We start from the raw sequence: 26,774 nt of genomic DNA on the forward strand, positions 1-26,774 counted from the left end.
GCTAACTCTGGACCCCTAAAATGGTGTTTGTTGTCACTGATTTTCTGCCATCGTGTTATTTAATGGTATTGGTACTGCTTCTCCACAAACATCCTCATGCCCTGCATCAGGTGGGACCTCCAAGGGTCACTGGGAGTGATGGGAGGTTTATTTTTGTTGTGCCAATGTACCCCCAGGTGCTTTTCAATGTGCCTTTAACTCTAAAGCTTCAGCGCTGAGGTACCTCAAGAGCATCATTAGAGATAAAGTGCTTAAGGCAGCTCTGTGGTGGAGGCACCGGGGGTTGTGCTCCAAAAAGCCTGATATCGTGGAGTCCTGCGTTAATGAGGTCTCAGTGACCACAGGCCAAATTTGCTCAGTTTACAACCAAACTGCGGTACACCTGCTCAAACTAAACCAGTGCATCAATGTGAGCAACGATCTGGGTTAGCTGTATTTTAAATCTTCCTTGCACGTGTCTAAAGCTTGGTGTGGAGCGAAGAGCGGCAGAGGAGAATCTGTCGAGTAAGAAAGCCCTGGGTTCACTATAAAACACCTTTGGGGCTGAATTGCTTCTTAAAGGCTGAGCCACCTTTAGTTGGAAAGCCTGAAGAATTAATCCATGAGTGAGAGCAATCTAGAGATAAATGCATTCCCTGCATGCTCAGCAGTCTAAAACTCAGCAGAATAAGGAAGCTGGGGAAATACCGACCCCAGTTTCAATCAACGCACTGGTATTTCTAAGGTCACGATGTGCAAAACCCCTGAATGGGTTTTCTTTGAGCTCGAATAAACACCCCCAGTTTCAGGTTTTTAACGTAGCTGCTTTTTTTATTATGTGAGTGCACTCTAAAGGAGCTGTGCCGCATCAGCTTGGACTTCGGGGGAAAATCAGCTTTTGTGCAGACACTGGCTGAGGAATATCCCATTCCAGAGAGTTTTTATTTCAGATGGCCATCGAGCAATGAATGCAAATGGAAGCAGAGTGGGCTGAAAACTAGAAACTGCTTCTAACTACCAGGGAACCTCCTAACTCCCCTCCCTACTACACTTCAAGTGTGCAAAACCTGGTAGGCTCTCCTCACCTTTCTGCAGAGATTTAATAGAGTGAAGTCTCATGTGAATTGGATTTCATTATTTTCACAACATACACTACCGATGCCACTACGAAGTATTATCATAAATAATTCAAATGAAGATACAAATGATAAAATAAATGAGCAAAGTCCATTTTGAGAAACATTATCTTCCTTTTTGCCTGTGTTTTCTCTGCTTAGGTGCTAATTCACAACTCCAGTCATGTGCAGCTGGATTCACCACAAGCTAATGAGGTACTGCACAACAGCATCTTTTAACGAACCTGAAAATTATGACAGCAGAAGGGCTTCTTCTGCAGAGGTCACAAAATTCCCAGCCAGCTCATAATATTTGAGATGGCTTTTGTGGGTACGAGTCTTGATGGCGATGCCACCCATGTCAGGTTGGAGAACGTAGCCCAAACTGATACTGGTGCAAGTCCAAGGAGAAAGACCGAGGAGGGATGATTTGGCTTAGCAGCTCAAACCACTTGGTTATTAAATCAAGTATCCCGGCCGAGGGCTGAAGGCAAAGTGCTCCTCAGTGCCCCGGTGCTCGTGCAGAATTGTCGGTGGGGAGAGCAGGGATGCTCCTAACCACCACGCAATCACGCTGTTTTCCTTTGACTCCTGAACCCACGATTTCGCCTTTGCCTGGGACACCAGAGCACTGGGGATGTCGGTGCTGGTACAGAGGAGCGGCGGGGCTTTTGTTCCTGGTTAAGCCTCTTGTCCTGCTCTTCATTTGCCCCGAGGGTCTCTCGCCTACTCTAAGATTGTGCCTGGTCGAGGCAGCGGCATTAGCACAGTACGTGGATATTTAGCTGCTTGTGCAACACCTTGAGCAAGCAGAACAAGATGATCTTCTCTGTTTTAAGCCAGGGGAGCCAGAGCTGCAGCAGCCAGTGTGCAGAGGAGCCAGCTGCAGTGGTTGAAAAAGCTGCCACCCCTTGTCCTCCCCGCTTTTCCCCCTGAGACATCACCTCCCTGGCAGCCCAGCCAGCAAAACAGGTTGGCTTAATGCAACCGCCCAGGAGCGTAGAGGAGCAGACGTGTGTCCCCTCTGCCATGGGCAGCGATGCCAAGGGATGTCCCTGTCACATCCGTGTACTGGCACAAGCTCCTGTCCACCTGAGGGACACAAAGAGAAGAGGGCTGAAGTTTTTACTGGTGATGCAGCTGTTTCCTATGGAAATACAGATTGGCCCGAGCTCGTGCCTTCGGGATTTCTTATTAGGTTTCCTGTATTAGTTCTGTGCAAGGAAAAAAGTTAACGTTTTGAGCTGTAAACATAGCGATGGTTTTGTTCCCACTGACGTACCCAAGCTGACCGTAGCTAATGTGCTGCCCTGAGCCCAGCAACCAGCCGTGGGGCGAAGGAACGGCTCTGGTCGCTGCAGCCCTGCCGAGCACAGCCGTCGCACGCAGCTGCGCTAGCGCTTGCAGCCCACTAAAACCCCATCCTTTAGCATCGCCGTTCGCAGATGGTCATATAATTACTGTTTGCTTTCCCATCATGTCTTTTTGGGACATGTGTTTTGCGTTCGGATTTCTCCAGCCTCCCTGTTTTTGTGAATCACACTTCATAAAATAATGGCTACCTAGGGAACGTAAGGCATAACATTTTATTCTTCCCGTGCATATGAATTTTTCACTAGCACTGCCACGATCCAGCTCATAAAGCAGAGTCCTCGGTTTTAATCCTTATTTTGCAATATACTTAAGCACACACCTACATTCACCTCTGTCCATGATAATACTTAGGTATGTTTTTAACTTTTACTCCTGTGATTTTCTGCTTTAATTTAATCCAGGTCTCATTTCCTGGCTGTGCTGGTCCCCACCAAGCTCATCTCAAGCAGAATTCATTGTCCCTCCATTTTTTATCTCCGTCAATAAATTTGGCTAGTGGTGCTTATACACTCCTCACTAAAGCACTTTAAAGTCTTAAGAGGAGAGGTGAAATAAGAAATATAGCATAGCAATCCTCTTTCTTTTGCAGTGCACGTGGGCTGAACTTCCCTGGCACTCTTGCTTGGTAGACAATAGCATCTGACACAAGCAGCATCAACTTTTCTAAAACTAAAATAAAATATAAATTAAACCTCCATAGCAGTAAAAAAGCTAAAAACCTGCAGATGATTCCCTGAGACACGAATACAGTACTTTTTATTTGCCATTTTTCCAGGTAGGTAATCAGACCATGTATGATAGCTTTGTGCTGGCAGACCCCTCTCATCTAGCCTGAATCCCTCCCGACTTCTTTCGATGGAAAAGAGGAAATATTTCACCCAACTATGAATGAGCAAAAGCTGATGTTTAAACAGAAATCTCAAAGGAAGCTGCCTATGTAACCACAGCTGGTATGCTGCGTACCTAAATACTGACAGCCAATTTGCTTTTTTTGGTGTAATATAATTCCAAGTCAGTCAACAGAGCTCCACCAGGAATTCATTTGGCCTTTTGTATTTACTGGGTTAGCCCCGGAGGGGGGAAGAAAAGGAGGGGGACCACTAAAACCATCTCTTTTGCCACTGGAGCCGGAGTAGCACAAGCGCTTTTTACGTTGAGACATCGGGCGGGATGGGATAACTCAGCCAATTTGGATTTGGGGATGCTTTCTTGGTGCCAGCCCATTTGAGGAGACGCCTGGAAAAGGAGGGAACCACAGGGGATGCAGCTGACACGTGCTGGAGTAAGGAAGAGGTTTTAACCCAGCCCTGTCACTGCAATCAGATAGGAGCCACGTAAAGGCACGACCGCAGGGATCCTAGGCAGACGGGATGGGTTTAAGCCCCGTCTGCGGCCAGGGAGGCTGCCTGGAAAGGTGGGAGCTGGCGATCCTCCCCCTCGCAGATGCGCCCTGCTCTTCCCTGCAGCCAAGTCCTTCCCCGAGGCCTGACCGAGGAACCAGTCGGTGCAGGATCCTCCAGACTGCTGCAAGTTGTTGCTTTTAGTGGGTGAGCTTACTCGGTTTAAGCCTGTTGCTTAAGCGTCTGTGCCTGTTTGCAAGCCGCCTGTGGAACGGGAGCTTTCCATCAGCGGCGGGGCAGTTTGCAGGTGCTGTTGTGGGTGTGCATGAAGCTCTCGGTGTTGCATTCCTGGGGTGCACTGCCTCCCCACTTGTGCTAGAAAGGGGTGCCCACTGCCTCCTGCGAGCACGGACACGGGAACTCGAGGCTTCCTTTCTCGGTCCTTGCAGCTTTGCTGGGGGATTTTTTTCCTCTTAGATTTTTCTGTGACTTTTTAAAACTTGCCACAGTTATGCCTAAAGGTCGAAAGAGCTCTGAGTGTTGTTCTGGGGTGGGTGCACAGTGCAAACACCCCTTCTCCCAGCCTGGGTTGTTGATCTGCAGTGAGCAGGGTGATGCTGGGGCTCTTCCCCAGTCTCTCCGCTGTTAGGCTCCTGCGGGACAAATCAAGCTTTTACTCCTGAAACTGAGTCAAGAAATGCAAAGATCCTTTTCCCGCGGTAGTCCTTGTGTTTAGTGGTGAAATCCTCTTTCCCCTTCCTTTGCCTTTGAGATGAGGGCTGCAATGAGAGTAAACCTGGCCCTTAATCTCTGCTGCTCCCTGGCCCGTGCCGGAGCTGCCCCAGCTTCTCCTCCAGCTGTGGGGCTTTGCAACCTCTTTTGCCAACAGGGACAACCTCAGCAAGTTGCTGCCGTAGCCCAAATAATGAGAGGAGGAGTGTGGTGACAGGAGATCCCTGTTCTGCTGCTCTTCAGGCAGTAGGTAGCAGAACCGCCCTGGATGTTGTCCCTTTCCCAAAAAACAGGCCAGAAGTCGGGGTAGGAAGATCTCGTGTTGGGGCTTTGGTGGTTTGCTCTTCCTAGTTAATGAGAGAAGAAAAAAACAACCCCCATGTCTCATCTGTGCCTCTATGCTGACAGGTTGAAGAACAGCAGACACACAGCCATATTGTTCTGTAATCAGCAATTAGCTTTATTTTTTTTTTCCCTCTCATCCCTTTGAGAAAGGGACAAGGAAAGGCCCCACTTCAGAATAAATTAGTTTCTCAAAAGGGAGGGAGCTCTGCAGATGGCTTTGTTGTGCTTTCCACTCTTGTACAGCTGTAGAGCACACAGTCCTCCATCCTCAACCTGTCCGTGCTCCAGATGTTCTCCTATTCTGGACACCTGGAAGAGGGGAGGTGGCCTCACCTCCACCTTCACCAAAAAGCATCTGTTAAATATCTGATATTTATTGTTAAACTTCAGCATTAATTTTGTCCAAGTATTTGCCTCCTGAATGCTGTGAAGCTGTAGGTTTATTGCTGGTTTGCTGGAGTTGCAATATGGCATCAGCTAAGTCTAACATGGACCAGGCATGGCGGTAGGAGTGGGTTGGGGGCTATTAAAGAACCACTAATTAAAATGTGGGTTCATTCCTGTGCCATGTTTCTTCATAAAGTGCAAGAGTTCAGTGTGAGTGCGAGGGAGGTATTTTTCACCTACACCGTTATCCCACAAAACGAATTGCTGAGCAGGGAGGATTTTGGAAACCGCTTCAGCAGCCAGCAAGCTGTTGGCCAGGATCAAGGGCTCCATGCCCCTAACTCAACCTCCTGGACAGCTTCTCCTCTTCTGGGGAGAGAAAACCTCTACCCTGCTGCAGCCATCTCCTCCCTGGCATGGGCAGGCCTTTTCTGGGGGTGGTTGTCTGAATCCTCAGGTGAATGCTTTATCTCCAAACAGCCCATTTCAGTCGGGCTTGTTTTTTTCGTGCAGCCTCATTGTGGGTAGCTCCATGCAGGAGAAGGTTTTCAGCAGCCTGTTTGTAGCAGTGGTCTGAGGGGCTCTGGTCCTCTTTCTGCGCAAAACCAGTCCTAAGCATCCCTGCTAAATTATTGTATCTACACAGTGAACATCACAGCAGCAACATACAGTTCCTGAAACTTTATAACTTCCAGTCTCTTCATTTTCCTGCTCCAAGTATCAGACCTGTTTAGCTAAGTCAGTCCAAGGCAGCAGATTTCTGAAGTCACCCAAACACATCTAACGAATAGCGCGAGTGCGCTTTGTGTTACGCTAAAATTTAACTCGCTCTGGTGCTCAGCAGTGCTTTAATTACCCTCCTGTTGGCTGGGGCTCGCAGCAGAGGGGAGAACTCTACTAAAAATGTCATTTTTAGGGGGCGCTTTGGCAGCAATATGAGCTGCCTTTGCTTTTCAGGCGGGGAGCAGTGCAGCGCAGCTCTGGTCTGAGGGGAGAGGCAAGGCTTTGCACTTCTGGAGCGGCTCTTGGTGATGCTCGGCTGTTTTAAATGGAGTCTGTGAGAGTCTCATCCGAAGGGGGCATTTCTACACTGCAGCCCCTACGGGAAGCAGTGAAATGGGGTAATATAAGAGTGTTTTTAAGGAGAATTGCTAACCCCTAAGGCAAGCAATGGAGAGCAAGAGTGAGTGTGCAGCACTGAGCAGGCTGTCATGTCCTTTTGCCACAAACCCACTTATTTAAAACAAAAAAAGTATAGTCCTGCATGGGGCTGCGTCTTTTACCCCACCAAGTGCAGGCTTCAGTGAATGACTAAACAGAGAGTGTGACTGCATTGTAAAACACGGTCACAGCCCCCCGAACAGTCTCTTTAGTGAAATCCGGGAGGCATCCCTGTTTTTCCACCCCTCCTGTTCTGCTGGGTATGTAACATGTTTGCTAACTTCTGGTTAGATAATGATCTGGTGGTGGTCTCATAAACACTTCCTTGCATGAGTGGTTTGCCATTTGAATGCTGCCTAAACAGCCAGGAAAGCTTATTGTTCAGTCCTATATGAGCACACAGGATTATATTCCGAGTATGCTAAAACAGGGGATCTGCTACAATGGGAAGGTGCAGATGCTGCTGCACGTTGCCCTTGTGGGCTTCCAGGGTTGTAGCTGTAAAGGTTATTTATTTTGGCTCTGTTCTTTTCTGCTGCATCACCAATGATCAGTATTTGTTTCAGGCAGGCTTCTGGTTTATTTGTATGTCACGCTCAGATGCAGTGCTTGTTGCTGGGGACTCCCGTGCTGAGCTCCGACCCTCTAGATGGGCCTCCTCTTCGCCTGGGGCACTCCAGAAACACGCTGGTGAGCACAATTTATCCGTCCGGCTCACATTCACTGATATACCATCAGGTACAGTTCGACTCGGCAAGAAAAAAGTGCTGATCCCTTTTCCTATGCTTGCTACCCTGCTTGAAGTCAGTGCTGCCAAGCCTGTGTTGTCCATAGCGTTACTTGGTCATCATGTGGGAGCTGCTGCTGCTCGGAGCTCGCAAATCCTGATTGCGGAGAACGGTTGGATTTATCGCCCATCTTGTACGCAGAGGAAGGAACAGAAACTTCATCTTTAGACTTCAGATACAAAGGAAACCAGGCATTTTTTGAGTCAGTGTCTCCAAATAGCTGAATTTTCCCTCGATCTTCTCCTGTGTAGCATCCAGGTCCTGCAAGGACTGTACCAGAGGCTGGTCTTGCTCTTGCTTCCAAGGTCTGCGTGGATCAGGGACCACAGGAACAAGGCAGAGAAAGTGTTTTAGCCTCCTGGGTTTCCTGTGGTTTATTTGTATTTCAAGCAGACCCTCGGGGCTTGGGGGGGGTTTAACTCATGGTGTGTGTATTTTTCTCTCCTGCTGCACTCTGGGTTGCTTGTCCCATGTGCTAGTTGCTTGCTTCTCAGAAGTTTCCTAGGCTTGAAAGAAACAGGACAAACAAAAACCCCCATTCTGCAACAGATGGAGAGACTTCAGTGCTAGGAGACTGTGGTCCTGTCAAAGATACCACCGCATGACTGATGAAAGAACCGCCAAGGCTTTTTGTACCCCCTTTAGGTTTTTAAACCCTTTTTTCAGGATAATATGGAGAGTTACAGATGCTCTCCTGGTCAGGAAGAAGAAATTGCTGCCGTGTCTCAGGCCTATTGGCGGGGTCCATGAGGACCCCGTCCCGGTGAGGACACGACGTGTCCCGGTGGGGACAGGCTACGTGGGGAAGCTCTGGGGCACCTGAAAATTCCCCGTTGGCCTTTCCCCCCCCCTTCAAAGGAGCGGGGCATTTCACCCACGCCGGCTTTCGGGGCTGCCCAGGGGTGGGGGGAAAGCAACCAGCCGCGGAGGGTCCTTGACCTTTCACGTACGCCGGTGCCCGTCCTCAGCTCTCCCGGGACGGGGCGGGTGGGACCGACGGGCCCCCAAACCCCGGCTCCTTCACCCTGCCTCCCACCGGTGCTCCCCCTGCCCACACACCGTCTACCGACCCCCCCGCTGCCCCGGGGCTTCAAAGTTTTCCAGAGTTTGGCTGCGAGGACTCGGTTTAAGGCCGGGGACGGACACACACCCCAAGGGGGAGCCTGCTGGGATCCCCGGCGGGAACGGGGCTGTGGGGCCCGGCCGCCGTCGCCCGCCAGGCCGCCAGTGACCGGGCGGAGGGGGGGGGGGGGGGGGAAGGCGCTGGTAACGTCTCCGGGGTGTGAAGGCGTCTCGGGGAGAGCAGGCTCGGCTGGGGGAAACCGCCGGTGCCCGCCGTTCCCCGTAGCCGGGACCGGCGCAGCGCTGACAGGAGAGCGCGGGACCGCCCGCCTCACCGCTCCCCGTCCTGTGAGGTAAACCGCCGGGGTCGGGGGCTTCCCCGGTGCCCACAGCTCGGCTGTGCCCCCTCGGGGAGTGTGTGGGGGGGGGAAGCCGGCACCGCGGAGCTTATCCCGGTGCCTCCGGGCTGCCGGGGGGGCTGGGGGGGGGCGGCCGGGGCTGTGAGGGGGGACCGGGGGGGGGGGGGGGGAACGGGGACCGGGGGGGGGGGGGGAGCAGGGCGGGGGGGGGTGGTGGGGGTGGCCGAGGGGGCGGGGGCGGCGGCAGCGATTGGTCGGTGGCGGCGGGTAGGAGCTCGCGCGATTGGCCGGGTCGGCGGAGCGAGCGGCGGAGCGGCGGTCGGCGATTGGCTACGGACGAGGAAGCAGGAAGGAGGACGGAGGGGTTGGCGGCTTTGCGGGGAGTTCGCGGCGGCGAGCGGCGGCGTCTCCTCCTCCTCCACCTCCTTCTCCTCCTCCTCCTCCTCCTTCTTCCCCCCCGCTCCGCGGCCCCGGTACCCGCCCCCACCCGCCCGCTCCCGGCCTCTGCGCGCCGCCCGCCCGCCCGGGCCGCGCCGGATCGCGACGCCCTGCGGCGAGGGCGGGCGGCGGCAGCGGCGGCAGCAGCAGCAGCGGCGGCGGCGGCGGGGGCGCCTCATCCCCATCCCGCAGCCGGGGCGGCTACCGAGTGAAGGGCGGCGCTGACGCAGCAGCGTGGAGCCCGGGACTCGGTCGCCCCGGGAGGGTTCCCGTCGTTGGATCTCTTTCCCCAGCCGGGGCCTGCGGCAGCCCCGCGGCGCGGGAGCGCGCCCCGGTGAGTTCCCCACGCGGCCCGTACTCCACCGCCCGGAGGAGCCCGCGGCGTCGCCGCCGCCGCCTCGTCTCCTCCGACCCCGGTAACTCCGGCGGGCCGGGAGCAGGTGCCACCGGCCCACCCCCCCCTCCCGGGGGGGGGGGGGCGGGCGGGCGGGGGGGGGGAGGGAGCGGGGCGGCGCCGCGCCGGGCCACCGGGAACTTTCCTCGCCGACGGGGGTGGGCGGCTCCGGGAGCCCTGGGAGGGCATCGTGGGAGGCGGTGCGGCGGTTCGGCGCCCCGCGGGGAAGCGGCCTCGGCGGCAGGTGGGCCGGGCCGGGCCGAGCCGGGCTGAGCCGGGCCGCCCTCAGGTACGGGCGGCGGTTGGGCGCGCGCGGCGGCCGTTAACTTGCGAAGTCCCGGCGGTGCGAGGCCGAGACGAACCCACCCCCCCCCACCCCCCCCCCCCCAAACCCGGGCCCTCCACTCCCCGGCCCGGTACCGGCGGGTCTTCCCTCGGGGTGAGCCCGTCCGGCCCCGGCGGCTCGGCAGGACAAAGGCGGCGGGGCCGGCGGCCGTCTGACAGGCGGCGGCGAAGGGAGGGGGTGTTTGTCGGGGGGGGGGGGGGGGGGCAGGCCTGCGGACCGGGGAAGTTGCGGGAGCCGGAACCGGTGCGGGACTCGGTGGGGGCTTATTGACCCCCCCCGGGGAAGGGAGGAGCGGTTTAGCCTAAGGGGAAGGTGAGGGTTCGTCTCGACATCGCCGGTTTGGAGGCGATTCCCGGGGAAAACCTCCGGGAGCGTGGGTTGGCGGAGCCGCTCTCCTCCGGCTCCCTCCGTGCCGGCCCCTCCTGGGGCAGGGGAGGGTGTTTCTGTTTCGAGGCGGCAGCCGAGAGCAAAACCAGCTCTGCCCATCGAGAAGTTTGCAGAGGGCGGACGTGGCGGTGGGTTGGTAGTGGCTTTTTTGGGGGGGGGGGGGCGGGGGGGACACGGACCCCCACGCCTGAGCGTGGAGATAAACCCCCTTCGTCTGGACGGCCGTTAATTGACCGGGCAAGTTCGCGGACTTTCTTTCTCGTCGTTTGCGGTAAGGTATGGGCGATGCCGTGCAGGTTGCCAGCAGCGTATCTGCGTGAGCGCAGGTGGCATCGAGCCTCTTTGGGGGACGGCGGCGGAGTTTTCATTCTCGTCGTGTTTTAACCCCCCTCCGGCCTCCTCTCGGCCGCACTTGCCGTGTGTTTCCCCTGGCCCTGGACATCTCTCTTTTCCTGTCGGTAGCTCCGGTGGCTGAGAGCTTGTTTCCTCTTCTCCTTTTGTGTAGCGGTAGCTCCTAATGGAGGCAGCTCCACTGGCTCCCTCTTTTCCAGCTGCTTCTACAAGGCGCAGGAGCCAGCACATGTGACTGGGCAGATCTCGGCAGACTAGCAAGTGCTCTCCGGGCTACTGCTCGACAGACAGCCGCCGACGCAGGGATGCCTGTGCCCCGCTGTCCCTTTCCCCGCCCCGGCACGGGGAGTCGTGGGGACCCCTTCTCTTTCAAAAGAGCAGCCGCGAAAACTTGAAAAATACGAGCATTTGGGATGTATTCTGTTTGCCTTCTCTTCCCCCCCCCACCCCCCCGCCTTTCTCTTTCCACGAGTGCTTATCTGAAAGAGGTTCTGGTTTGGTTTTGTTTTAAAGAATACAGCTGCCCCTCGTGCTCGCTCTCCATCTGAAGTCATCATTGTCAGGAGCAGGCGAACCTCAAAGCGAAAGGCTTTTCTGGGCTTTTGCTAGCCTGGTTAATTGATCTGTCCATCAGTTTGCCACAATTAGAAAGCGCTCGCTCCAGACTGGCGGGCTCTGTGTGATCTTTGGTGCTGCGGTTGCAGGACTGGGTTCTGGGGTCTCGGGTTTTTATTTTAAGGTTTCCAGTCCTTACGGTTGTGAGAGGTAGGGCGATATGAACTGTATGATAGACCGATGCTTTTGAAATCTTAATGTGATTTAAATACCAGCACACTGCTGATCGCTTTAGCAGAAATATCCTGCTAACATATTCATCCCGAACCATCCTTCACATTTGTCATGTCCTGGCTACCTGAATCGTTCTTGAGCTTCAGCTGGAACTGTCTAAATATTTGCTTGAGATAGGAAACTGTGTTAGTCTGATTTAACAGGACATTTTGGATTTAAACATTGATTTCTGTTTGTTTTCCTAATGAATCCAGTGCAGCATTTTAAATGGAGCAGCAGCATAGCCTTTCCAACTGCTGTTCTCGAGCAGAACAGAATTGCTGCCACGGTGAAGTGTAGCATCGCTTGTACATGTAAAATCAGCTGGAAAACACCAAACCTGCGGGTGAAAATAATTCCCTCAACTTTGTGAGAGTGGATCCTTCCTGTATGCTCTGTTTTGATGGTGACAACTGCACAGAATAGTATAATGCCACTTAGAAATGTAGCGTTTGGGGGAAGAACAGTCACAACCTTGGTCCTGGAACAGAAATGTTGTTACTTCAGAAGCTGCTTAAGTTTTCTCATCCAACTATATCAATTAGTCTAACGTTGATGCTCTGTCCTTCTTGCTAGTCATCTGCATCGCTTTTCTGTCTCTAGTCTGATAGCCTTATTATTTATTTGGTTTTTTTAACCTCTCTGGGCAGAATACGTAAGCTAATTTTGTTTGCTGTGATGGTGTTAATTGCTACTCTGTGATTCAGGGGCTTTACGGACCACGGGACACATGTGCTGGTACAGTCTGTGGATATCTGATTTAGATAGCGCTTGGTGATTATTTTGGGGAAATACACCCTTCAGCAAATGCTTTTCTAATACTACTGCAGCACTGAAAATAAGCCCTTAGCAGCGAATCTATCCAAAGTAAACAACTGAAAAATAATTAGAAATCATAGGCAAAGGCATGCTTGCTGTTTGGCGTTAAGTTCAGATCACGAGAAAATGAATGAATGATTATATCTGGTGCTGCAAAAATAGGAAGGTATGCTCAGATATGCAAAAACTGCATCCAAAAGGAGCTGTGCGGGGCTTTTTTTGCCCCATCTAATACTCAGTTAACCATGACGATACACCCCATGGAAGTAATGACGGGAACAACCCCTGCTTCGTGCCCAACCAGCCGAACTAATTAAGTCACAACTATCATATTGTTAATAATACATGAAATGGCAGTTCAGATAACTGGGAAATAGAGAAACTGAAAAATAAACACCCCAAAGAAGTCATAAAACTAAAAATAGCTTCAAACACAAGCTGTGCGCTTCGTGCCATAGGCTGTCACGGGCCAGGGTAGCCGGGTATGTGACAGCTAGGGAAGTTCGGTAGTCCCAGGGGCTTTCCTCCGAGTCCGGTGGGCTTTCTGACGGTCTGTTTTGGTCTTCTGCTTCGCCTCGCAGTGTGTTTGTGTAAAGGCAGGTGATAGGTGAGCTGCAAGTAAGCTGGTTATATTTGCGGCTGGAGATTTGTGTCTATCGTCAGGTATTTCCTCTAAGTGTGAAGGCTGGGGAGTGTTTGTAGCTTCTGTATGCAAACTGCATTTAAGGGGAGAAAAAGAGGGATGCTTTATAGACGGTGCTCAGGGGGAATTGTGCCCCTTGCTTCAGCGTGAGGACTGTAAGGCTTTGGGGCAGAGGGGGTTTCTTCAGAAATGCTCATAGCTGTCCAGCGCAGCAATCTCCTTTTCATTTGGACCAAAGGCTTGGTTTTTTAATGACAAAAAAAATATTAAAATTCATGGCCAGATTGCTACTCTGAGTGAATGAGTTCTCTGTAACAAGACCATTGTGATTTAACCCTCTAAGCTTTTGCGCTTGCAACCCCTGTACTGGCAACCGATATCCTTTAAATGGGGAAAATGCACTTAAATGTAATACTGCTGGTTTTCTTTCTTCAGATGGAAAGAAACGTGATTGTATGGGACAAAGCAATAGGCCTTCAGCCAGTTACTGTCCGGATTTGATATTCTAGCGTGAAGCTTTATTATTAAAAAAAGTAGAATAAAGTAGAGTCGCAGTGATATTTCACATGGGAGTAAAAAAAATCTTCCATTAGAGGAACAGGACCATGGAAACCTTTATCTTGCTGTAAAGCAAAATGAGGAACCGATGCTATTGTTAAAAAGTTAAACCGGAGGATGTCATTAAGAAGAATAAATATAAATCTGATTTAAAATGAATTCATTTTGCACCTGTTCTGTCCCCTGTCAATATTCGTGCCACTGGAATTTAATTGATCTGTTACATGTTATTTCTTTTCTTGCAATGTGGGTGAAAACCCATACAAAATAGGAGAGAGTATGGAGACCTGGCGAGTTGTAAAAGCGTGGTCAGCTGAGTGTAGTAAGCAACCCAAACCTCTCTTTAAAATCTCCGAACTATCAATATTGCAGTAATAAAATTTCCAAAGGATATTTCGAGTTAAATCGTAGCGAAAGCCCCTCAACGACGGATGGCAGTGCTGCTCTCTGGTTCTGGCGAAATGTAGCTGAAAATGAGGATGACTTGTCTGGAGAAGCAGTTACTTTTCCCATATTCAGCTAATCACTGACGTAGATTGAATTTAATGAAATCTTTCATAGAGGGTGTATGTGGTAGTTAACTCTGTGCGAGTCAAAAATAAGATGAGGGACGCTTCTGATTTTTGCCTGGGTTCTCTTAGGTGTGAGCCTGCTCGCTGCTCAGGCAGGTGTCAAACGGCCTCTCGGCGATGGGGAACTGAGTGTGTCTTTCCTCGGCCAGTTAAAAATTGTGGGAATACGCAGCATAACACGCCGTAAGTCCAGTGGCGCTGAGCAATCGCACTTGGTGTCTGAGCTGTGCCGTTAGCAGTGGAGTATAGCAAATAAACACCTATTAAGATGGGGAAGGAATGAGTGTCAGCTCACACGAGCAAACCGAGAGCACAGTGTGTTCAGGGCCTTACGTCTACGCTTTTCACGTGTTGCACGGCCGGGAATGCTGCTTTTATCACCTTTTTTAAAAATTCTGACTTAGATTATCTAAGTGCATCTTCATTAAAGATGCTCGGTTGAATTCTTGCTGAGGGCTGCTTTCAATCGTTTGTTTTGTAATTCTCCTTCCTTTGCCGTTTAAATTTCCCAGCGTGTTTAGAGACTCGCGGTTCGGGCTTTCGAGAGGTGTTTACTCTAACACGTGCGGCCAAGCACCGTGACGAAAAAAAGAGTCTCGTGGCGTCAGCAGGGCGTCAGCTCGTCTTGTCGGCGTGTTGGGCACCGCGTTGGGGCGGCACGGCCGGCGTGCTGGAGAGCGGCTCGGAGCGCAGGGAGGCTTTGGGATGTGTGTCTGTGTGTTGTGGCTGTCTCCTTCCCCTGCCAAAAGGAGTGTAATGCAGACCGGGTGGGCTTTTTTTCCTGCTGTCGTGTGCTGCCGATCTGGGTGCTGTCCTACGTGTTGTGGATGTAAGCGCTTCTGGAAATTGCATGCGAAGCAGGTGGGCTCCTGCGTGGCTGAACTGGCGTGGTTTTGGCATTGAAGAGCGTGGGATTTCTGTTAAATGTGTCATGTTCAGGAATAAGATGATGTTTCGGTTCAGAGCTGCCAGTTGCTGTATTCCTCGTGTCCCAGTTCTCTTGAACAAAGGTGTGACTAAACAAGAAAATTACGATTTTTATATTTTTTTTTTTTTGTCCCTTTGTAAGCCACATCACAAGAGTGCTTGCTGGAACCCATTGTTCTTCAAGCAGTTTTTTGAAGGGCTTTCTCATGCTCAGCTTTGAAACTATACAGCTTGCCCAGTTCAGCAGGCTTGATTGGGGTTTTTTTTTGTCTTTTTTTTTTTTTCTTAAGAAAAGATCTTGGCTTTTAGTGATTGCATGTGTATCAATATTTCAAATTATTTACTATGCTCTTAGAAATAAAAAGGAGGCATTTTCCTAGCATTGATTTGAATAAAACTGCTTTGCTGGCGGCTTATTTTTCAGCGTCTGAATTATCATCTTTTAAATAAAATAGCAGTGCTAGAGAAGCATCGAGATACATGGGCATCGCTGAACTGTGCTGCTTCATACGTACACCATGCATGGCCTTCTATTGTTCCTGGCTGTGGCCTGTGTAAAGCACTGAAAATAGCAAGCTTTAGCCTGCCTTCACGCAGTACAGCATTATCCTCTGCCGCTTGTCTTCATTGTATCTTCGAGTGCCTGCAGAATACCTGGAATAGGCTTAAATTGGCAGCGAAGAAAAGAAACTGGGAGTTACAGGCATGTGAGGAAAAGATGGTTGAGTTGACTTTTGCAGGCTGGAAGGGAGAAGGCGCTGCTGCGGGGAGCGTGGCCGAGCAGCTGCAGCAGCACGTTGCTCGCAGAGCAGGCGGATGCCGCCCGAGCCGGGAAGCACCCTCGCATGCCGAATCCTCGCCCGGGGAAGTTCTTTAAACTAAAGAGCGTTTTAACTAGACCCTAAAATGGAGGGGGCTCGACGCTTTGCGAGAGCGACGGTGTTATGTGATCGTTTGCTGTAAGTATTAGGGCAGTTGGCAGATTGAGCGCATTCTTGCTGATTTAGGTTTGGGAATACCATAAAAAGGAAACGGATTTAGGGGGTGGGGGGAGCGGAGAGGGGCATTGAGGCATCTCCCTCTGCGGAGGGAGGATGGAGAGGCACCGGGGGAATGCAGGCAGCGAGGAATAAGCAGCAATAATCACATATTGACAAGCATGGAAGATTTGGAAGGAGGAGGAAAGCGCAGGCTTGTGAAGGAAACTAGTGGACAGCAGGAGTTTTTTGGTTTTTATTTAGAAAAAAACAAAAACCAGATGCAAGAGGCGTGTTTGGTTTTGTTTCTTTGTTTGTCTAGCTCAGTCAAAATCAGTTCAGGAAAGCAAGGTTGGAGGTGGCTCAGAGAAAGGAGACACAGCAGATCTCTCCAAGGTGAGCAAGATAGCAAAGGAAAAGGATTTGGCAGCTATAATCACGTGTAGACAGAGAAGAGGAGGTTTTCTTAAAATCCTGGCTAAATGCCAGGTGGCAGGACAGGTATGAAAATCCTGACGACTTGGACAGGTAAATTCCAAACTGGAAATTCCTTAGATTTCAGCAAATTGCATGAGCAGTGGAAGTGAACCGCTTTGCGTGTGTTTGGGGGATTTGTGCCCTAAACAATCACTTAGTAACCCCAACGCTCTTGTACATCCCCAGTTATCTAGAGGTGGTACGTACAATAACCAAGCACGTGCTGGGTAGAGTGCCTGGCAGGCAGAATATGTAATGACTGCTGTCTGCCCCCCTTTTCCCTCATGAGAGCCCTGTCATCTTGTCTCTCCCTTTCTTAGATGCTGTATTTCATGAAAGATGTCTAGGAACGTAGTTATTTGGGATTTCTGTTGTCCTTCTTGTGTTCTGGTTGCAAAGAGGTGAATCCTTTCAAATCCTGTTAGAGAGGACAGCATGATTGGGAAAGCACTGTTTAGCCAGCCTTCAAAAAAAAGCCATTTTCATTTCTTGCCATTTCCATTTCTTCCCATGTAGTGAAAGAAGAGCCAGGGAATAATTCCCACATCAGAATAAATTACCAGCTTTGCTGCAATTGCAGTCCTGACACCTCTGGGGCTATAAAGGTGTGATAAAAAACCTGCCCCTCTTGGTGCTGGGGAAGAAGGGGGCTGCAGCTCTGCATGGGGGCTGTGGGTCAGCATCAGTCATTAGGAATAACTTCAGCCTAGCACCAAAGTTTTTGATGCAAGTAGCATAATTACAGTGCGGATAGCGCATCACTACCTGCGAAAGGCTCTTGTCTGCGCTTGGCATACGTGTGGTTTGCATCAGTTGTCCTGCCTGAAACCACTAATGAGCTTAAGAACTCCTCTGTTTTCTCGGTGCTTAACAAAAATTAAATCCTTCCCTCCAAACAAAAATGTCGCGTGCTTAGCCCAATGCTTTCATGCAAGCACAATGGGTGATCGCTGACCTTGCCTGAGATGCCACCTCGAAGCTCATTACTGAATAATTAGGTGATCCTTAACCTTTCCACAAAGTTTGGGGGTTTGGGGAGCTTGGGGGGGTGTTTTTTGTACTGATAATGTGACATATCCCAAGACTCGGCCTTGAATTTCAGCCACGGGGCTGTTCCAAACTCCATCTGTCCACTAAGTGAATGTCAATCCAATTTAAGCTTGCATATGTTTCCAAGGAAACCATCAGAGGCAATGGTGAGAAATGGACCATGGAGGGGCAGGGAAGCAAACGCAACAGCAGCATTTTTACTTTTCAGTACTTGAGCATGATTAAAACCTAGTTAACTGTGATAACCTATGTAGAGCAGTGCTTAGAGTACTCCGAGGTCAGATAGTTCCTCTTGGAGGAGTCTATGTTGTGTGTAAATGAAACATAATCTACTTTAAAATTAAAAAAAAAAAAAAAAAAGCAAAGTGGTTTCAGGTGCTGCCCCTGAGGTCTCATTCCAGCTCTTAGAGCTTTACACTGTCCCATATAGATTATGGTTTTGTATAGTGCAGTCCTAATTTTCTTTCCTTTCTAGCAGGCTGGAAAACTCATGCAGCCATATAAAAACCCGTCTAGCCCCTCAGCTGAACAAAGCAAGCTGTAAATGATTTCTTCCTGTTCTACCCAAAGGAGTCTTTATATGTATATGTAGACGCCCCCAAAAATAAAAGTTGAAAGTGTTTAGGTAAATTAAGGATCAGTGTCCTGGTCATGCTAAAAGAGCAACAAAGCATCTTAGTGCCGCATGCTGGTGTATTTCTGTGCTGTTTTGGAGGGCAGTAGTAGTGATACGCGTTGCCTGAGGAGCAGGAAAGCGGATGACTATTCAGATATTTGCTTCTGATCACTCAGACCAACTGAAGGTGCTGCAGTGCCCTGAGGGCTCAGCTTTTACCCAAGGCGTGAGAATTTCCAGACACTTAGCAGCTCAAGCATGCTTATCCTTTCAGAGATATGAAAGGAAACACGTAAGGTTAGACTGAGCATAAGGCCGTGTAGGTTTGTTGGTGTTTGTTACCTTTTGCAGATCTTGCCAGTGGGCTGTGTCGACCACAGCAGAGAAGCGACGGGACTCATGGCATGCTCTGTCTGCGGGGTTCTGAGAAGCATCGCTCAGCTCTGCTAGTGCTCCCGTGCTGCATGGCAAAGTTGTAAGCAGGGTGGGATGCAGCAGAGCAGTCTGGAGACTCGAAGGCAGAATTTGTGCTTGCTTTCTGCTTAGAAGTGAAGGGTTTTTTTCCCCATTTAGAGGAACTCATCCTTAATTGAGAGTTTAAATTCTGCAGAAGCCAGAATTGCAAGTCTGCCTTGCTTTCCGAAGAGAAGTGTATTTCTGCCTGTTAATACAGCCATTAAATAAAATGTTTATCTTGGTTATTGAAATGAGTAGTGAGGTTCTCACTTTGGAGCTCTAAAACGGGATATTATCTGTCATTTTAGTTTAAAGAATGCTGCTAGCATGCTTGGGCTTAAAATGTGTTACTGTGACAAATAGCTGAAGCAGGAGCTGAAATTCTGTTATCTGGGGATATCCTGCATGCGTATATTGTATCCTTGTGCACTGTAACTGCAATATGAGGCAGAAACTCCTCAGCTCAAACCTCTTTGCAGCTGTTGTCCAGCATCAGATCCTCTTTGGATCAAATCTCCAGAGATCTGGGCTGCCAGTGGCCAAACTGGCTCCGGGGAGGTGGGCATCTGGACACGGGTGCTGGGAGTTGTCCTTGGGGCTGAGATTACATGGTAGCACGGTTCTTCTGGCCGGTGCGGGTGGCTTTGCAGTGCATACCTCCTTATCAGCTGTTTACCCTTCCACGTCTGGGCACAGCATGGGAAAGCAGAGCTTGCTGCAGCTTTCTTCTATCTTCCAGCAGCTCCTGGAAACTTTCTACCAGTTCTTCCGCTGTTCGACCGGTAGCTGCGAGCGTCTCCCGCTGCCACTTTGGCTCTGCTTCAGCTGGCAGCTCTTGCAGCTGCAGGCATCCCTCTCTGATCGCCTCTCCGGTCAGATTTACAATGGTCTAGCTTCAGATTTTGTCTACTTGTACCCCAGCCGGCTGGAGTCTGTAGCTCTAAACTGTTGGCATCTTTTACCCTAGTGCTCTTGTGCTCGTGACTTGGATGTATGAGGGCAATTTTTCTCTTCCCTATCCATCTGCCCCATGTGTTGAGCATCTCGATGTTCTCAAATCCTGTAGCTGACAATCAAGGGATAATACCGATTATCTTTTTGTTTCTCCACTTGTCGGTGCTAGGAGTTCCTCAAAAGTTTTACTCTTTTTCTTCCCCGTTATGAATATATTCTCTTTGAAGCCAGAGTTGGAGGAAGCATGGGGGGGTGTCTTCAAAGTATCAGAGCACTCATTTGTGAGGAACAGCTTGTGTAGCACTTTTAGGACTCTTGTCATGACGCTTAGATGTTTTGAAGCCACAGCCTGACTTCAAGGGACCTTCCTGAAAATCCAGTTGGAGACACCCATGACATTTCCATAAAATTAGGCTGAAGTGTTAAAAGCTTTGTGGTTCCCAAGAGGAAGTTATAATTATGCTCCTTTGCCAGAGATCTGATGGTTTATCCTCTGGAGTTCATGCTGGCTTCATGGTGACCTGCATTGACGTGAAAATGGAAGTCTTCAAAGACTTGTTGTTGCTGAGTCCCCCCTGAGATGAGACAGTGTCTCTGCTTAGGGAGCAAATGTCTAAATGGGCCCCTCTTGTAGCCACAAGTTTGCATGGGAAACGTCCAGTTATGAATAAAGTCAGAGTAACTGTAGGTGAGATTTGCATTGAAGCTGGAAGTCATGTAATGAAACTGTTTAGTCTCAAAGCAAACTTTAGTTCTTGGTGCTCAGGAGTTTATCTGTACTAGAAAATGCCTGTGCTCTACGTGAGCTGAACCGCTTCTGGTGGTTCTCTTGTAACATGTGGCATGTAGTATGGCAGTGTGGTATAGCGTTACCGCAGCACTTGTTTGCGTAAACTAGGCTCTTTTTTTTTGTTTTTGTTTTTTTTGTTGTTTTTTAATGCAGTCTTATGACAAGTGCTGTTAGCCTGAAATTGCGGTGCTAGATGGATGTGGAAGTTGGGGAGAGATGCAATACTGAACATGCGTGCTCTTAAAAATAAATGGTGAAAATAGCAATCAAGCTTTAAAGGCCTTTGCTAGCTGTACGGCCCCCATTTATGTGTACCGGTGGCAGTAGTGGGTATAGAGAAGGAAGTTGGAGCGGTGATAGTCAGCCCTGCTATGGGACAGGGGATGAATTGTACCAAAATGTTGCTGACAGATGTTCTTCTAATTGTTTTTTTTTTTTAACTTCAACTTCTTTAGGCAATCTCATGCTTTTTCTAGCCCAGCAGGAAGGAAAGATGTAGGAACAGGCTTTTAAATCTCCCTAAGTGCAGTTTCAGTCCTTTCCTTCTGCTCTCATTCCCTAGAGAATGCCCTATCACCATCTTCTTACATGTTAAGAACTTTTTTCTCCACCCTTTTTTTTAATTGCATGATGTAAGCCCCTACGCCCTCTCCTTGCTGGTCACCTCCAAGTCCTTCACTCGCGCTGCTCCCTTGCTCGTCCACTACTACGCATAGCAGGGAAAGACATGGGCCAGCTGGAGCCTGCTCCATCTGGACTCCTTCCGCGCTGCGCGTGGCGCGTCTGACATGCAGCACTCCTGGGCATCTACCCCAGGACGACGTTTATTTTTTTCACGACAGTGGGATGTTGTTGACTCATCCAGCTTGTGCTCCTCAGTAAACCTCAGCTGCTTTCTGTGGAGTGCCACCTTGCTGGCTGCTGCTGGTTTTGCATTTGTGCGAGGGAGGATTCCTGCCTGTCTGGTGTATAAGTTGTGTATTCATCCCTGTTGGTGGGCTCTCTAATTAATTATTATTTTTTTAATGCTTCTCTGGTCCATCAAGATCATACGTGAACTCATAGCTTGTCTCCTGACTTGCTTGCTGTCTCTCCAAGTATTACCTGCAGGTGAGTCTGTGACTTATTAATAAAATACTATGTGACTTACTAATAAAATACTGAATACTCTCAGGCCTGCCCCCAGGGAACTGGCTATGTCTGTTGTTGTGTTCTGTCACTGAATCGTTAGGTTTGTGGAAAGGCCGTGTTTGAGTCTACCTTACAGTGATTTTCTTTAGGCCATATATCCCTGGCTGGCTCCCGGGGACGTCCTGGGGAGCAGCCTGAGAATAATCAAGGAGCAAAACCTAGCGCTTTGCTCCTACAGCAGCGCACTGGACATATTAAGTGGCAGTAACCAGGTAGGTTCAATACACAATTCCCAAATATTTCTCCTTGTAGACAACTGCCATTAACAGCGTCTCCTCACGTGTCACTCTTGGGGCATGCTTTCTGCCTAAGGTCATGTAGCAGAGGCTGGTGTTGTGCTGCAACCGAGGGAACATAACCTCTCAGGGCCCCCATGGGACGCGGGGTGCCTTCTCCAACCAAAACCCCACATAATTCAGTCCAGAGCTCTTGGGATTGAGTGTGTAACTTATTCATTGTTCTTAATTGGTCCTGGGTTTTTAAAGTCTGTTTTTCCTTCCAGCTGAGCACGATACAACAAAATCTAAGTAGTACTTTGGTGTGATGTAGTTTAAATGGCTCACCTTACTGAAAACATCTTATCATACCCATTGCTTTGAAAGCTAAGTGTGTTTAATCACTCCCTTTCTGAATGGCCAAATAGTGTCACGCATGTGTAGGTAGATAAATGCAAGTTAATGAGTGGATATAAAACAATCCCTCCCAGCGCAGGTCTGCAAATGCTGTCCAGTCTATTTAAAGGTGATATTTGTTGCCATGACTGATCAAACCCGGGGCGCAAGCAAATGTGTGTATTTAAATATACCTCTAATGATATGGGTAAAGGATGAAAGAGCTGGGCCAGCTTCTAATGGGAGTTAAATGGGCTCTCGTGAAAGCAGTGTTCCAGCAATTGGGCTTCTAGTTGTCAAAAGTGGCTGAATTGCCTATGTTTGGCTTGTGGTTTCTGTTATTTTAATACCACTTAGTAGTTCTTGTATGGAGATGTACAACAACATCCAACTGTCTTGCTTGAGAGTTTTCTCTCGTCAGATGTCTGGTGACAACATCATGCCAGCTGCAGGTCGCTAGAAATGCGCTTCTAGCTCTGCTTGGGACCTTTGGCAACGCGGGCGTGGGTGGAGTCCCTCTGCTTTCCTGGGCTTAAATTATCAAAATTAAGTTTGCGCAGGGGACAGCGATTCCTCTGCCTCGGCCAGAACTGGCGTGGCAGCCATGGCGTTTGACGTGGGGAATGGTCCGTGCGTGGTGCTTGGATTTCCCCAGCCGAACCCAGACCCCTAATAATTCTGGGAAGAGCCAGTGCTGGGCACTTAAAACCTTGAAGTGCTAATTGCTTAGTGATGAAAAGCGTAATCGCCAAGCAATTAACTTTAAGCACTTAGTGGCTGGTGGAGGTTCGGGCTGGTCTGATGAAGACATCAATAACTTGAGGTTCCAGACTAAAATCTCATCCGTTTCCTGTACAAGCGCGACTGCGCCTTGGGACTTCCGCACACTCCGCGTTGACACCCCGAGTCTGTTAACTGTCTTCTACACCTCTACCTGCTGCCTTACCAGAGCGTGTATTCCTGTGTGCTAATTCCTTTCACGGAGAATCAATTAATAAACTGCTCTTTGAAAAACCAAACAACAAAAAAACCCACCCTTGTCTGAATTCAGTCTTACAGGTGAGTGTGTTAATGCCACCTTAGGAATTAAGAAACTTGTTCTCCTTTGAGACATCAGAAGGTGTTGCAGCACCATTCAGTTGTGCTAAATTTTTTTTGACTGACCTAATACATTAAACCAGTCGTGTTGTGAAATTAAGAGGAACGTTTTCTCTTACCTTCTACTCATTTGTAAATACTGTGTTCTTGCATTAAAAAGAGGGAAGAAAGGTTTCACAGTAAGTTTAGTTAGGTTTGGCAGTTTTACCTTGGTCATGACTGCTGCTAGAAGATGCATGAACATACACCTATATGTGTGGTGTTGATTGATACTGTATTTCGTGAAGGAAAAAAAATAATTGTATGTGTATTTTAAAATATTTTGTAGAGATGTTTTCAGGTGGGCTAGCTTCTTGAGGAAACCTGTGTGGGCACCTGATAGTTTTTAGGTGCTGGGATGGTAATGGGTGTCCTATAACTTTACTCTTCCCTGTTTGGAACTCCACGTTTCTAGACCTGCAGAAGTTCTGCCCAATTTGCTGAGAATATCTTAAGCTTCAGCCACATCTGAACTTTTATTCCATAAGTTCAAATGCAGGAAAGTGGGCTTCAGATTTAAGCTCTGCTTGGCGTTCAGTGCAGCGCTGTGGTTTATAAGACATACAGGGAAGGAGAGTGTTTGGTTACAGGGATTCTAGTGGGAATGCAAGAGTTTTGTGAAGTCTTTCTTTGACTTGAATTCTGGATTGGGATTGAAGCTCTCAAATGGAAAACTGCTCAGCGTCTGTCACCCGTGTTCTCAGCTGGGGGAGTGTGTGGGGGATGCTGGTATTTCAAGTGATAGTAGGAAAGTGAGAATAAAGGAATTGAAAGTCTATTTTCTTTTGAAACATCTATTTCACTTTGAATATAAGGAGGAATCAAAACCTATGATGGTGGAAATTTGAAATCCCAGAAAGGTGTTCTGCTGTACGGACAACTTGCTTTGTATAGACCAAGCTGAGGCTGAGTTCATGTGCTACTGCTTTTAAAACTGCATAGAAACAATAGGTGTTTCCAAATGAAAGACGATACTGTCTTAAGTACTTATTCTAGAACTGAAAATACATTCTGATTACAGTTTGAGTCTAAAGAGGTAGTTTTGGTCAATGTATTTCAGCTGGGGATGAGTCAGAACACAGGAATCCTTGAAAATATTATATGAACTTGTTATTTAACATAGCTTCTTTTTTTGCCTGCCTGAGTTTAAGGCTTCTGTAAATTTAAGTCGAGGTTATAAACATGCGTGTCTGTTAAATTTTAAAATCCAGTCTCTCTTCTGCGTTCCTGTCGGAGATGATAACCGATAGAGTCAGTACCTGGAGCTGTAATGCCAAGAATGCAGACGCTGAGGTGGGGGCACTGTGTTGTCAGACAGTTTTGAGGCATGCTCAGAGGTGAGGAAAATAAGATGAAGATTATTTAAAGGGAAAAAAAAAAAATGTTCTTGAAGCTGCATTTTAGGTCAGATTTTAGGATGGTTAATTAAATGTTATATTGAAGGAATGCCTTGCCCTTCCCTGAGTTTCCTGCATTTTTTTTCTCCCCTAAAGCAACTTTTGAGCTTGTTGAGTGGTAACATGTTGCCTTTGGATCTCAAGGGTGCTGTGCTGACAGTTTCTAGTCAAAAGAGTTGAAAGTGAATGGAGACCTTTGTGAAGGGAGACATAACCCGAGAGAGGAGAAGGGAAGTCCAGATCCAGAGATAGGATGGCAGTGACAGCTTCGCAAAATGGAGAGGAGCTGGCAGGGATGCACCTGCCCTTGAAATTCCCAAAGGCAGCACAGTTTTGCAGATGCACGTGTAATACATAGAATCACAGCTCATCTTGAATTATTTAAGCTGAGCAGCTTGGGGGAAGTTCCTAAAGCGGTTGTGGATTATAATTTATAGAAGAGCTTTAATATTTACTATAGAAAAATCTTGCACCTTGTTCTTCAAAATAAAGTCTTGGAAATAATTTGTTATTCCATTTCGTCCGTAAAACCAGGAATGGTGCCAGAGCTATCTGAGCAAAGTGACATATGATTGATACTTTACCAGACTCAGCCTTCTGCCATGAAGGAATTTAGTTTGCATTTTGCATATATGGAAAATCAGATGAGCAGAGCTTGGGGTTTTTTTAAACCTTGATTAACTTGATTGGCAAAGCTTGTCCTCCTTCTAAAAACACAACTGTCAAAGCTGTCCTGAAATATTTTTGACTTAGTTTTTCAGACTACTTATAGGCATCTTACAGGGTGTTGTTAGCGTAGCTGTCACGTAGGCAGCTTTATGCGGAACCTATTTAAAGTTCTAATAGGCAATTCTTTGCAAATGTGTGATATTTAGTATATCTAGTGTTTTATGTGTCGTAGTAGTTGCTGCTGATGTGCTCTGGGATATTTCAGAAGGATTGCAAAATCTGTGTAAACTTTAGCTTTCCTGTTTCTCAGGTGGTCCAGTCTGTGCACCTCCCATCCTTTCCAGTGCCTAATCTCTGTACTCCGCCTGTCTTCGTTAAAAGGAAACCGTAACGACTGACTCACTGGGGAGAGATATAGCAAAGGCCAAGTGTCAAAGTGTCTCTTAAGCACAAGTGCTTTCGTTCAAAGTTGTCAGCCTTGAGACAAGTTAAGCCTGAATTTTCATCCCCACCTCCACATACTCATCTCCTGCACTTGCAAATGCTGGGGATTTCCTTTGCCTTACCTGGGCTTTCATTGCAGCAGCGTGGTTGGGTCTGGTTATCCATGGTTCTCGCTTTTTTTTTTTTTTTTACGCTGGTTTTGAGAGGTGAGAAGCTGATGGTGGGCTTTGCACTGCGGGAATAATTACAGTGTTTGCACTGGTGAAGAAGTGGTTTCTGTTCGGGGAGGGGGTTGGCTTTCTATGTGTATGCTTGTTTGCTTGTGTCTTTAATGACATGGTTGCATATTATTTTTCCCTAGAGCCCCTGGACCGCTTGGTGCACAAACAGATTTTTGAGAATAACATCCAAAGCCAGTGACTACTGGCCCCAAATTTGGAGTGGCCACGGGTTCCTCCTGCTGCAGCAGAGAGGCTCTCTTGTAGGAAGCATGAGGGATGAATGCAGGATTAAAACACTGTTCAGGAATTGCCATATGCTCTGTCACCCTTAAAACATCTACTAGCTCAAAGTGTCGTTCTCATCCTCGTGCATCCCTCTAACTTGTTGAAAGGCAAAAGAAATGTATCCCTCTGAGTGAGGGAAGGTGGTCATTTTGTCCCTCTCTGAGCAAACTAAGGGGGCAGAACAAAATTCTGATCTCTGATTTGCTTCCAATTTTTCCTGGTTTTGTAGTGAGTTTGGAGTTTTGGGGAGGTGGGGGTGGCTTTGCTTGTGGATAAGCACAGCTTTTGCATCTCTTCTCCAGAGAGCGAGTATGAAACCATGGCTGTGCCATTGCCTCTTGAGCTGTAAGCTCACCTGAAACAATTTCACGGTGCTGTTTGGCAAGTCTGTGAACAACAACAAAAGCACCAAAACTTTCTGCAGACACACAGAAGAACGCTGCTTTATGTTTGGGTCACAAAGCAGAAGGCTTGTGGCAACTATTGGGGGTGGAAATCTTTAGTTCTTACAAGCCGTAGGAAGTGGTTTCTGCAAGTGTTGGTCATGGCTGTACAAAGAGGTGTTCAGTGAAGGCTTTGCATTCAGAAACTTTG

General features: G+C 48.8%; 1 protein-coding gene across 1 annotated transcript in view; it reads left to right on the top strand.

Moving 5' to 3' along the window:
* Window positions 1–9,005: 9,005 nt before the first annotated feature.
* The window catches only part of BAHD1 (bromo adjacent homology domain containing 1), a 42,411-nt gene continuing 24,642 nt past the window's right edge, over window positions 9,006–26,774 (top strand). The window contains exon 1 of the mRNA XM_052811305.1: window positions 9,006–9,414. The gene's annotated coding sequence lies outside the window, so the exon portion shown is untranslated. The remainder of the gene's footprint in view (window positions 9,415–26,774) is intronic.

Source organism: Harpia harpyja, chromosome 16 (genome assembly GCF_026419915.1).
Source record: "Harpia harpyja isolate bHarHar1 chromosome 16, bHarHar1 primary haplotype, whole genome shotgun sequence".
Classification (NCBI taxonomy): domain Eukaryota; kingdom Metazoa; phylum Chordata; class Aves; order Accipitriformes; family Accipitridae; genus Harpia; species Harpia harpyja.